The sequence below is a fragment of the Myiozetetes cayanensis genome, unplaced genomic scaffold (assembly GCF_022539395.1).
Source record: "Myiozetetes cayanensis isolate MyiCay16 unplaced genomic scaffold, myiCay2020 scf3, whole genome shotgun sequence".
In the NCBI taxonomy this organism is placed as follows: domain Eukaryota; kingdom Metazoa; phylum Chordata; class Aves; order Passeriformes; family Tyrannidae; genus Myiozetetes; species Myiozetetes cayanensis.
In genome coordinates this window covers 1,677,007-1,689,741 of record NW_026087521.1, presented here as the reverse complement: position 1 = coordinate 1,689,741, position 12,735 = coordinate 1,677,007, and the positions used below count along the sequence as shown (strand labels likewise).

The 12,735-nt window shown below is 46.0% G+C and overlaps 1 protein-coding gene across 1 annotated transcript in view; it reads left to right on the top strand.

The window, feature by feature from the left end:
* EXOC4 (exocyst complex component 4) overlaps window positions 1–12,735 on the top strand; it is a 226,159-nt gene that overhangs the window by 53,247 nt on the left and 160,177 nt on the right. The window lies entirely within an intron of this gene.

Here is a 12,735-nt window from a genome sequence, read left to right as displayed (position 1 = left end):
ACCTCTGTGCACGGTGTGGATTTAATACCTCTTGGACCTGGTAAATGTAAGATTTTGGCCTTTGATCGCCTCCACTGGCTCCTTACCCAGTTATTTGTCTTTCTAGAGGAATTGTTATTAAATAAACCTCCATCTGTTTCTCCGTTTTCCCCTCCTTTCAACACTGTGCTTGCAAAAATTCGGTTGGGAATGTTCCAGCCAGAGGTTCCTGAGGGGTTTCTGACCAAAAGGATGTCACAGAACTGAAGAGTCTGGCCCTGTCAAAGGGCAGAATTAACCTTAAAAACATGAGGAATGGCTTTTGGCACTGGAGACCTCCAGCCATCACCTGTGATCCAGGAGGTTCAAGAGCAGACCTTGCTCAAGAAAGGACAAAAAGCCTTGGGAGTAAAAACCCTCCCAAGGTTTTACCTTCAGTGTAGCAGAACACCAAGGCTGGATATTCCCCTTCCCTGTGGGAGGTTGGGATGGGTGAATTTGGAGCAGTTTATCCTGGCTGTTCCAAAAAGGAAGGATGGTGGAACCTGAATGCAGGTTCGGGAGTGAAAGTGCCTTCCATGCTGGGGAGGCAATGTTTGACCAAGCCAAGAAAAACACAACCACCCACCTGTAAAGGTTTCATTGATGTTGGGTGTCGGGAGGGGAGTCAGAAAAGCTTCCAAAAGAGCTTTTACAATGCATAAAAGCAGCACTTTAAGATCCACAATCTCTTGCTGGTTTAGGGTAAGAGATGAGCTCTGACTGACGTGGAAAAGAGGAAATGTTCTGTTTCTTTGTTCACAGATCTTGGGGGTGTTTGTGCATTAGTTCCCTTGGAGTGGCTTAAAATATTTTCCCTTTTGCAGTGTAAGAAAACCTTTGATCCCAAAGCCTGAATTATTTCCAGCCTGCTTTTCTGAACAAGGATAATTTTCGGAGAGGGGAATCTTAATGTCTGCAGCGGTGGAGGGGGTGGGGGAACAGAAAACTCTGTTTTAAAAAGTGTTTATTTAAATCTTCCTGCTGAAAATTCTGGGGTGGGGAGTGGCAAAAAAAAGGTGCACGAGGGAAGCGATGCAAATTCCTTCAGATGCCGGTGAATGGAGTTCATTCACCACCTTGGAACAATCCCACACGAGTGCAGCTCGCAGGGACAACATTCTGGATGTGTTCATTGTTCGTCTCTGCGTGTGAAGTGCATTAGGGCAAGGTTGTCTCTCCTGGTTCTGCACCAAATAATGTGAGCTCGTGGCGGGCTGCAGATTGTCTTCTGTGGGAGGAAACCAGTTGTTTGCAGCTTGTTTTTGTAGCTGGATTTCTGAAAGCTCCCCTAAAAAAAATCCACACCGAGCAGCCACCGTGTGTGGGGTCGGAGGCGGCTGTTTAGGTACAGGGCATGCAGATACTCTGTGTTTCTGACCTTCTCTGGGAATGGAAGGCTAATACAGAAGACAGGGTGACCTTTCAGAGCTGTGCTGGAGTGGTAGAAAACAAACAAACAAACAAAAAAGCAGTTTGTTAAAATATTAGGGCAGGAAAACACATTTTGGAGTTATTTCCTTTGTGCCAGAGCCAGTGGAGCCCGCGGTGCTGCTGCTGCTGCTGCACCAACAGATCTTCTGCCACTTCATCCATCACTTCTCAGTGCTGTCTTTTGACACCTTGATGGGATTGTTGCCTCTGTCCCTGCTGAATAACACCAGTGGTCATTCAGCTTCTTCAGGAATTCCACCCTTGTGGTGACAGGGTGATCACCCTGGCAGCTCTTTTGTCTCAGTGCGTTCCCCTGCTCCTGGAGAAACCACCAAAAACATCTCCATAACCAGCTCAGGCCGGAGCTCTTTGCCTCCAGAGGAAGAGACCTTCTCTCCTTTTGTGGTGGTGGAATTTGTAGTTGATGATCCTCAGGGTTTTTTTGAGGGGTCTGTATCTGTTTTCTTGCTCCTGCAGAAGAGAGGGAGGATCACACGTGTGCTTAGGCCATTTCTTTCAGCAGGCTCTCCCGTGGTCTGTCTGCTGAGAAGACACCAGCAACTGATGCTTTCCTTTTTTTGGGGTGTTCCTGTCTAATGCCTTTCGGGTGTTTTCCAAAAATGGTGTCATTTAGCAGCCTAAACATTGCTGAGACCATAAGGAAACTGGAGCAGGAGGAGCTCGAAGCCTCCTCCCTGCCCACACACTCCTGTTGTGCTGCTGCAGAGCTGGAGGGATCAGGCACTTGACTGGGAAGCCTCTCTCAGTTAGCATTTGATGCTCCACCACCCTGAAATCCTTCCTTATAGAGAGGAGTGGCATTGGAGGGAGGGAGCTGGGATAATTCTGGAGCTCACAGCCAGATCTGGTGCTCGGCAGGGGGAGTGATCCTGCAGAAAAGCTGCGCTTAAATTGTCTTTGCTGCGTCCCACCTGTCCAGGAGTCCCGTGAGAGCATCTGGAGATGGATTTCAGGGCTTTGCTGCTGTAACCTGAGCCTCTCTGGGGCTTTTAAGTGAATTAATGGCCTAAAATGTTGGCTCCCTTTGGCACACAGGGAAAAAAAAGGTGGTGATGTTGAGCAGGTTACTCAGTGGAAAAGGTGTGCAGAGGTTTGAGCTCTGTGCCAGCACATCCCAGCCAGCTGTGCCACCATCCCATTCCTTCCTTTTCCACAGCCCAGGACGTTTTTCCTTGCTCTGGCAGCGCTGCTCGTTCTCCTGACAGGAATCTAATTTGGGGGGAGTTGATTTGGCCAAGAATTTTGCTGCTGGCTGGGTTTGCTGCCTGCTCAGGTCCCTGAGCTGTGGCAGGGCTGGCACGGGAGCGAGTGAGGGAACAAACCATGGAGAAGGGAAGGGTTTATTTATCCTGGCAGCTGCAGCTCCCATCACCCTGCTCCCTGGAGCTGCACCCCAGGGTGCTCACGGAACACCCAAGTGCTTTTTTTTTTAGCCCTGGGTGGCTCAGCAGAGTCTGAACCTTTTGCATTTAAAGGCTGAACGAGCTGTTTGTGACACGGTTAATGCTTAGAAAGTCAAATAAGCTGCTGTTAATGCGCCGTAAATCCCGGTGTGGAAATGTCAGAGCAATACTCTGAAATTGCTGTTGCAATTTGGGAAGTTCACAGGGTAATGTTGTGAACCTGAAGTAGTGTTATTTTTTTTTTTTTTCAGAAAGTCTCTTCTCAGGAAGTTTAAAATGGTTTCGTGGTTGTCCTCAAAATAATGTGCCTGACAGTCTTTCCTGGTTCTTTTTAAACAGTCCTTAAATGTGTGTGGAGCTTGGTGCCCTTGGACTCCTGCCTGGGCTGTCTCATTAATGCTCCTCTCAATGAGCTGAGAGGATGATGAGGGTCCTAAAAGTGATCTGTCTGCAGCTTTTAAGAGAACACAGTTTTACCCAGGCTCTGGCAGGGCAGGGAGAACGTTCTGCTCCTCACAACGCTGATGTTTCAACGTGGGATTTAAATAATTAGAGGAGGACACTCGACACTCTTTTACCCCCCCCAATTATTTGAAGTGAGCTCAGAGCAGGAATGAATAAATCCAGCCCAATTTACCTGATAGTTGAAGTCTTGCCCTTGCACTTGCAAACAGAAAATAAATCGGTGCCCTTCTTAAGCTCCACTTGGAATTTGGGATGGTGGAATTCACCTCGAGGAAGGTGAAAAAAAGGCGTTTTCAGGAAGTACAGAGAGATTTCACGTGGGGCGTGGGGATGTGTTTTACAGCTGGAAGGGCATAAAAATGGGGTAGCAATGGCTATCTCCTTTCAAACATCCTTCAAAAATAAAGAATAGAAATGCCCCAAATCGACCAGTTTTCTCTTTAACTGGATGGTTCTGTGTTTAAAACCAAGTGAATTGCTTTGGGAACAGGTACCTGGACGGGGTCCAGAGCTGAGCTGGCTCCAGACACTGGATTATTGTCTTTCCCAGGAATGGGCCTTGTTAACTGAACTGTGCTGGATTATGTATTACATTACATTAACAGGGTGACATAGCACAAGTTTTCTCCACTGCTGCTGCAGTAACAGCCTTTGTTCCCAGAGGTTGGGTTTTTTTTTCCTCCTGGAGCTGTTGATCCAATGAACACCAACATTTACACTGGAATTCAAAGAAATAAAGCCCTGAATAAAAGTGACCTGTTTGAACAGTGCACAGTCACTCGTGTGCAGCTCATTGCAGAGGAGCTCAGTGAGATTCTGGGAGGTTTTTAAAAATGCTGACTTATTTAATGAAATATTTGGAGGTTTATGAGCAAGGAAAAGGCTCCTCCTCTTCAGTGCCATAGAGCATCGAGGTGCTCTGTATTCCAAGGGCTCTTCATTTCAGATGGATTTTCCTTTTAATAGTTGAGCTCAGTTATAAAGTTTTAAAGGGTTTTGGGATTTCTGCCTAAATATTTAAGGAGTTAAACCCACATGAGTCAAAACCCACCCTCTTAAAGTCCCTACTGACGGTGCTGAAAAAGGAGCCCAAAATTCTTGTAGGGGAAATGATTTCCAAAATCTGCTGAGAAAAGAAATAAATAAATATAATGAATAAAAATGTAGCTGTGAAAGAAGTCAGCCCTGCTGGGTGTTAAGGCTGGGAGAGCTCCCACCAAGGAAAAGGTTGGGAATGGGGAATGACACATTCCCTGCCTTGATATTTGGCACCTGTGCCTTGTGATCCCTGGGCCATCATCAAACTGATACAGCTCGAGGTACAAGCTTTTTAATTAATACAGTTTCTTAACTGGTACAACTTGAGAGCACAGATACTGTTTTCCAGCTTGTTTCCCTGATGATTCCCATTCTTTCCCAAGCTGGAAGAGAAAGGGCAAAGTGGGATTTGAAGTGGCCCCCACACCTGACGTGTTTCTGTTGTTTGAAATCGCCAACAGGAACACTGATATTGGAAGTAAAGAGTGTGGAATTCCCAGCCTGTGCTTTCTAGTCTTCATCTTCTTGGGACTGATAATAATAGGGTGATGAGAAATGAAAACTTGGCTGCAGGTGTGCCAGATCTTTGATTTTAACCATTTCCCTGCTTTCTTCAGCAGTTTTGTCAGCCTGATGTGCTTTTTTTTTTCTTTTCACATCAGTGTCCAGTGTACTTCATCCCTGCTGGCAGCTGGAATTAGGAGACACTACTACAGTTCCAGAGTCACTGATCTCCCAGGGAAATGGTTGGGAAGTGTTCTCCTTAAAAGCCTCCCCGCTCCTGTGCTGTCCTTGTGGCATTTATAAAACCCTAAAGGAAGAATCTTTTCTCCCTTGAAGTTTTCCAGCTCTTACTGTTTTTTCCCTGATGGGAATTCTCCAGTTTTGGTGTGGTTTTTTGGTGGTGGGGGGGACCTGAATGTTTTTTTCTCAGCAATTATTTGTGAAGTAGGACACTACAGAATTGGATTTGCCAAAATCACAGGATGGTTGGAGTTGGAAGGGACCTTCAAGATGATCCAGTCCCACCTCCTGCCATGGGCAGGGACACCTTCCACTATCCCAGGTTGCTCCAAACCCCATCCAGCCTGGCCTTGGGCACTTCCAGGACTAGTGGAAGATGTCCCTGCCCATGGCAGAGGGTTGGAAGTGGATGATCTTTCAGGTCCCTTCCATCCCAAGTCATTCCAGGATTCCATTTCTGGTCTGTCTGGTTTGATGCTGTAGGAGGGGGTGGGTTTATTGTGTCAGGTTTGTCTTGATTTTACTCAGAGTTTCTAATATTTTTTTTTTTTAATTGTTCCCCATGAATATCATAGAATCCCAGAAAGGTTTGGGTTGGAAAGGACCTTAAAGCTCATCCAGTTCCAACCCCCTTCCATGGACAGGGACACCTCCCACTATCCCAGGTTGCTCCAGGCCCCGTCCAACCTGCACCTGCAGACCTTGATATTTTATTTTATACTTTTTTTATGGTTGCATTGACTTGCACCGCCTTTTGAAGTGGTTTTATTTAGGAAGCCTGCAAACATCTCTTGGTGGTTTTTGAGTCAATATGTCGTGGGGTTTCTGTGGATAGTGTGAACCACTGGTTATAGATGATGAACACTTGAGGTGGACTGTGGTTCTTGAGGGCAGGCCCATGACTGGCAGGGCACAGTGAGAAATTATTTCAGCCCATAATCAGCCTTGATGTTTGTTTTTTTGGGGTTTTTTTTCTTAGTTACATTTATATTTTGGCTCAAGCAATTTTTGCCCTGCCGGCTTTTCACCTGCTTTTCTCCCCAGTATTCAGCTCCAAAAGAACAAACTTTCTGCCTCTGTATTTACTGTGTGAATGTGTGTGTACAAACCAGCTGGAGATCCACCAGTGATCTCTGGGCTGGGAGAGGCTGGACAGCTCCAAACCTGTGTGTTTTGAAGGGAGTGACGAACTCCCAATTTATGTTGGGAACAACCAATCCCCCTCGGCTCCCAAATCCTTCTGTTACACTCAGCGGAGTTCTGGGAATGGCACTGTGGGTCAGTGGTTTTGGGCATCAAACAGGCACTTAAAACTCAGTTCATTTGTCAGAAATAAACCTGGGAGAAGCTGCTTTCCCCCCTGCTCTGGTGGCTGAACTGGAAAATCTGAGTTACGTTTTATCCCTCTGTTCTGTTGCCCTTCCTTTGTGGGAAGTGCCCACGTCGTGTCCTCAAAATGCCACTTATGGCACACTCTGATTTTTCTTTCTCTGCTGCAAATGTTCTGATTTCACCTTTTTTTAAAGGGACCAAAGAGGCTGTTTCAAAAATCCAAACTAAAATCAGAATTTAGTTCCATCTGGCTTTATTTTTCCTTGGCTTTCCATGATTTTTAGACCCTTGGGAGAAGGTTTGCTGATCAGAAAAACAGTGGGACAGTTTGGGTTGGAGGGGATCTTAAAGATTACCTACGACCAGATGATCTTTAGGATCCCATCCAACCCAAACTACTCCGTGATTCTAAACTATGAAAGACCCATATCTATCAAAATATAGAATATCTGTGCAAAAATAACAGCAGGGTTTATTCCGAGACCGGCGTGCTGCTTGTAAGCAAACAACTGGAAAAGACAGTGACTGTGGCTGTGGTAGGAACCATGGAAACCCATTTCCACCTGAGAAAAGGGAGTTAGGGAATTAAATGGAGTCTGGATACAGCCCTTCTACTCTTAGCATGGGATTAAATGCCTCGAAAAGCTCGTTGGGGTCCTTGCTTGCTGGAAGAGGCCGAAGAAGTGTTGTGAGTGTGAGCTGGAAACCGGTTAAAATAACAACAACACGTGTTGCACTGATAATTCATTCTTTCCAGGGGTAAAAGCTGGACTCCTGCTTTGCATTTGCTTGGAAAAAATCCCAGCAAACAGACACCAAAGAGCGGCCCTGGGAGAGAGGAGAAGGAAAAATCCCTGTGTGCCCCACTCTGGGGCTGTGGTTTGAGGGAGGGGGGTCTGGAGCTTTAACTGACCGGAGCTTTGCCTTTTATTTTGAATATTTTTAGTATTATTAGCAGTGTAAGGTCACTGATCACTTCTTAACCACGGTTTCTGGGGGTGAAATGTTGTTTCCCAAAGCTTTTCCGGTGGAAAAGTCGGTGGTGGTGCCCACTATTGCCATGTAACACTGGCTGTGAAGTGCTGTAAAAATAACTCCTAAACTGTTCAAGTGCTTGTTTTTTCTGTAGTTTCCAGTGAACCATCCTGTGAGTTCCATGATGGATGAGGTTTTCCAAAAGAGCCACAGGCATTTAGGATCTAACTCCCTTGGCAGTCTGATGGGAATTGGGCAGCTAATTGCTTCAGATCCTTTTAAAAATCCCAGATCTAATTTTGTAGTATAATAACATGGTTTTAGAGAAGGGTAAACCTCCAAGAAAAATAACATTTAGTGTAACTTTTAATACTTTTTTTTTTTTTAATAGACAGGGAGCTGGTTTTGTGGCCTTGTTGATGGCTGAGTCTGCTGTGTTGAAGCTCCTCTGGAAAAGGCCTGGAGCAGGAATTTGGATGGATGGGCTGCGTTGTTCCCTTTTCCAAGGGCTGAGCCCTGGGCCTTGTGCAATATCCAGGCTGAAAACACGAGCAGGACTCTTGTCTGGTTTGTTCCAATTGCAGAAAGGTTAATCATGTCTTTAATTTTCTCTCCTGGGCTTAAGCAGCTGGAAGTTTGTGGGCATGACAGGGAGAATAATCCACATCAGTGCCACCTCCCAGGCCAGTAAATCAATAAATCAGAGCCGTCCCTGAAGCAGAATATCCAAAATCTTTGCCTTTTTAAGGACGAGGGACACTGAAATAACGCAGCAGATTTATCTGGGAGGCAGTAAAAGGATGATCTCACTTTTTATTACAGTGATTTGGTGCTTAGTCCCTCGCTGGTTAATCCGGGTGTCACATCCCTGGTGCCCTCTTGGAAGAGCTGCCTTTCCCAGCCCTGTTTCCTGCCAGAGTGATAAATTTGCTTCAGTTCATGAGGGTGACTTTCCTTCAGAGCCCTTCCTGGTCCTGGTGTGGAAAAATGAAGGTGCATGTGACAGCTGTGGTGGAGAGCGTTCCCAAAACCTCTGGGATCCGTCAGGAAAAGCGATGCTGAAATCTCCCTTCAGTATTTACAGATCCTCACTCTGAGGAGATCTGCGTTACAGGGTGATGGCAGGTGGGTAACCTTCTCCACAGGGCACTTTTCTCTTCCAGTGGCACCAGTTTTAGGTGTGGATTTTTGAAGTGTTCCCCTCTGCCAAGTCCACGCTCTGGTTTTTAGGGCGTCCTCAATGCCTTGCAGTTCTTCAGTGCCTTCATCACCACTTGGGTATTTAGGAAAGAGAGATTTTGATAAGCATTTTTCAGTTAATCTACACTTTTGGCCTTCACATTCAGAGGAACACTGAAAAAAAAAACCCCAAGGGTTCCAGGGGATGGGATCTTTTTATATTTGTGAAAATCATTTGGAAAATACTTTTCGGGGCGTGCTCAGCTTTTGGTCCTGCTCTAGGTGTGGGGACAGGCTGAGGCCCTGGAGAACATCACACTGCAGAGTGAATCTGAGCATCCTTCTGGTTCAGCTTTGGAGTGGGAAGTGGTGTTGAAGGGAAGGGAATTCCATCACTGACTCCACGTGGGGCTGCAGGCAGGGCTGTCACACCAGCTTGAAGCAGAACTTTGATTCTCTTCATTAGTAATTAGTGATTTTCAAGCCTCGCTGTCTCAGAGCTGTTTGGAGGGATGAGTAAAGGCTCTGCATGGCAGGGAGGGTGGCACTGGGTGATCTTTAAGATCCCCTCCAACCCAACCCACTCTCTGACTGACGCTGTGATCAGTTCTGTGATCTCTCAGTGCATCCCAGGAGATGGAGACCAGAAGCTGTGATTTGCAGGAATGCCTTCCCTTAGTGCCAATCTGTGTCATCCCCCTCAATCCTCCGAGGCTGCAGGTTGTATAAAGCAGGCTAGGATGTGATCCTTGTATTCCCAAATCCCACTTTCCTTTCAGCATAATGTTCTTTCAGCAGAATGTTCTAGAATGTTATAGGAGTTTCTCGTGGTCTCTGTGTGTTGTTGTTGTGGGATCTGTTTGGGATTTGCTCTTCTGGATGCCACAATGTTGTGCTGTATTAATGATCCCGAGAGCTTCTGGTTTCATTTTGAAAGGTGGGGTAAAAGGAATGTGAATCCCTTTAACACCTCCCAGCTGCAGCCCCCTCGAAATTATAACTCAGTGTGTGCTAAAGGGGAAAGTGCTGGAAAACAGGAGCAGGACAGTGAGCAAATACACCCAGGGTAGGGCAGTGCTGTCAAATTTAGGGGGAATTTATTAATTTAGATTTTTTTTTTCCTGTCTGTGGAACAGCCACGTGGCTTTTGTGGCCTAAACTGAAGACAAAACTGAAGACCTTCTATTAAGAAAAAACCATTATAATCCAAATTCTCTGAAGCCCTCCCTAACGGAATGGGAGTGGAGAAGCATCTTTTTTTCTTTCCAGAAATGCTGTAAAACTTGTGCTGTCCTGTGGACAAAAGCTCTTCTGAAGAGCTCCTCTGCTTCTCTCTCTGCAGTGAACAAGGTTCTTCCACACCCTCACATTCCCTGTCATCCAACATCCCTACATTCCACCTCCTGGAAGTGTGGTAATTTTGGAGCTGGGTTTGTCATCTGCTGGAAAAGGCTCCAGGTGGGATGGAAGGAGCTGCCCAGTGACAATGTGGTGGTTGCTCTTTTTCACCTTCATAGCACCAGATTTGGGGTTTTTTTTAGGGGGATGGTGTGTTTATGTGGCCTGAGGGAAGGGAAAAACCAGCAATGGCTCAAGGGGATGGATCATTTTGGGGTGAATGTGGACTTTTGTGGATGTGCTAGGCTGTAAATGATTTACATTTGCGGGTTTTGCCTTTATATGAAATATTCTGGTTGGGTTAAAACACCAGCAGTCCCAGCAGCTCAGGAATATCCTACTGGTGCATTCCTGCACCTGTTTAATTTGGGTTTGCAGGGAGGGCCAGCAGGGGAGACTCACCTGCAGTGAAGTGCTGGTGTAGCAGAACTGAGCTGCCTCGGGGCACTTAATGAATCCAAAACCATTCCCACCAAGTATTTGCTGATGCTCAGCTCGTTTTTGCAATCTGGAGGACGGCTCATTAATTGCTGGGGGACTGACCATCCCTTTGGACAAAAGGAGTTATGTCCAAATTAGAGTTTCCCTTTTAAACAGAGCTGACTTTGTTGAGAGATCAAACCCTGGCTGGTTGTGTTTGGTTTAAAGTGGCGAGTTTTTTTAATTCACCTGCCTCATTCTGTGCTCCAGGCTGAGCATTCCCAGCTGTCTCAGTGTTCCCTCACGTGTGAGGTGCTCCCATCCCTCCACCACCATCACAGCCCCCTCTCTGGACCCCTCCGGTGTGTCCGTGTGTCTTGTCCTGGACACTCCAGGTGTGGCCTCTTCACCCCAACTTCTGATTCCTTCCCATCCTTGGGTCATGATCACCTTTCTTGAGTTAATCTGTTCATGCTTTTAGTGCTTTTCCATTATATTCTGTATTTCTGGAGGGTAAGCTCGTGCTCTCAGTCATCAATATCCATGCAAGCTGTAAATACAACTGCACAAGCAACAACCGACTTGATGCTGCTGCTCCCCACCCGGAACGACAGAACCCTGGTATTTAAATCTCGTTTTCTTTTGGGTCTTAGGCCCTGTAATCTCCTTGCAGAGCCCTGCTCTCATCTGATCAGGCTGATGCAACAAGTGGCCCTGTTATCTCAGGGTGGCAGGTGGAGGCAGGGGCTCTTCAGAAGCTGTTGGCTTGCTTTGCTCACTTGTTTTCCCCCGTTCCCCAAACTCCCATCTTCCCAGGATTTACTGCTCTGCTCCTTCCTTACTGCTGCATTATTGTCTGCAGCGCTTCCTATTGATTTTCTGTGTTGGGGATGATTTCCTTTGCTGGAGACAGTTGTGAAGAATTGGAAGTAATTTGCTCAGGGAAGGTTTTTGTGCTCCCGAAGATCTCGAAGAATGGTTTCAAATCTTTTCTGTAGCCTGATTTGAAGAGGTTTGATGTTCTTGTTTGGGGAGTTGTCATTTTATTAAGGTCACTTGGTGCATTCCTGTCCCTTTGGTTGGCTTCTTTTCCAGCACAGGAGAAGCTGCTTTATTTATGTTTCAAAAAAAAAAAACCAAACCCTTATATTATGACTTAAATTTAATATTCCATTTTGGGGGTTCTTCTCCAAGCCATTTGCTGAAAGCAGAACAGCAAAAAATTCAATTTAATCATTGCTAAATTAGTAAAAACCCTGTGCAGACTTTGGGGAAAAGGAGCATTTTGAGGTGGAGATTTATTCCCAATATTGCCCTGCAAGCTGCAGAGATAAATTATTAATCCCCGTGCCGTAATCTGCTGGAATTTGAATTTTTAGCACTGAGCTAATAGTTGAGAAATTAACCTGTCGCTACCTGATGCAGCCTGGCGGTTGGGCACAGGTTTTGGGGAATGCTGCAGGGTTTTGGTGTGGTGGATTTGCACGGGTGTTGTCAGTGGGGTTTGATCTGCAGCGTGGGGAGCACTTTGGCCCTGATCCAGAGGAGCAATTAGCTGGCTGCACGATTGGGACCCTTCCCAGGGTGGGTTTTTTGTTGTTTTTTTTATTTGAAGCCTAAGTGCTTTGCTGGCTCCCAGCCAGGCTGCCCAGCACCTCGCAGGGTAATGGCAATATTTTTGTAGTAATCCAAAGCACGGCCTTTTCCAGAAGTGATGGAAACTCATTTCCATCTTGTTACTGGGAAATAGCCCCCGGCCTGCAACTTCCAAAGGCTCAGGGCAGCTCAAATGGGTGGTTATTGAGTTTCTCCATCGTTTCTGGCATGCTCTGAAAATGGGGAATTGGCTTTTTTTTTTTTTTAAGACATGGGCATCTCTTTGCTCCAAGAATTCATGTTCATCCTCAGCAGCAACCAGGCTGAAGCTCCCACTGAAATGGAATTCCTGGCCTGCTGAACGGATTCCCAGGAAATCCCAGTCCTGCCTAAAACCTAAACAGACAAAGAATAGGAAGAGAAGCACCCATGGACAGCAAGTACTTAAATCACAGACTCATGGAATCATCAAACCACGGACCTTATAGATGGTCTTGTACAACCATTGTGGATAAAGTAGAGAAGTTTTGGGGAGTTTGGTTGTGTTGGGTTTAAAATCTCTTCCATTCTCTTAGAAATCTCTTAAAAATCTCTTAGAAGTCTCTTAAAAATCTCCTAAATCTAGTCTGGTTCTCCAGGCTAGTGGCCTCTCCCTCCAAAAAGGGAAGAGATTTGGAGCCCAAAGTGGATGATGTTCATGTTTAAGGCATTT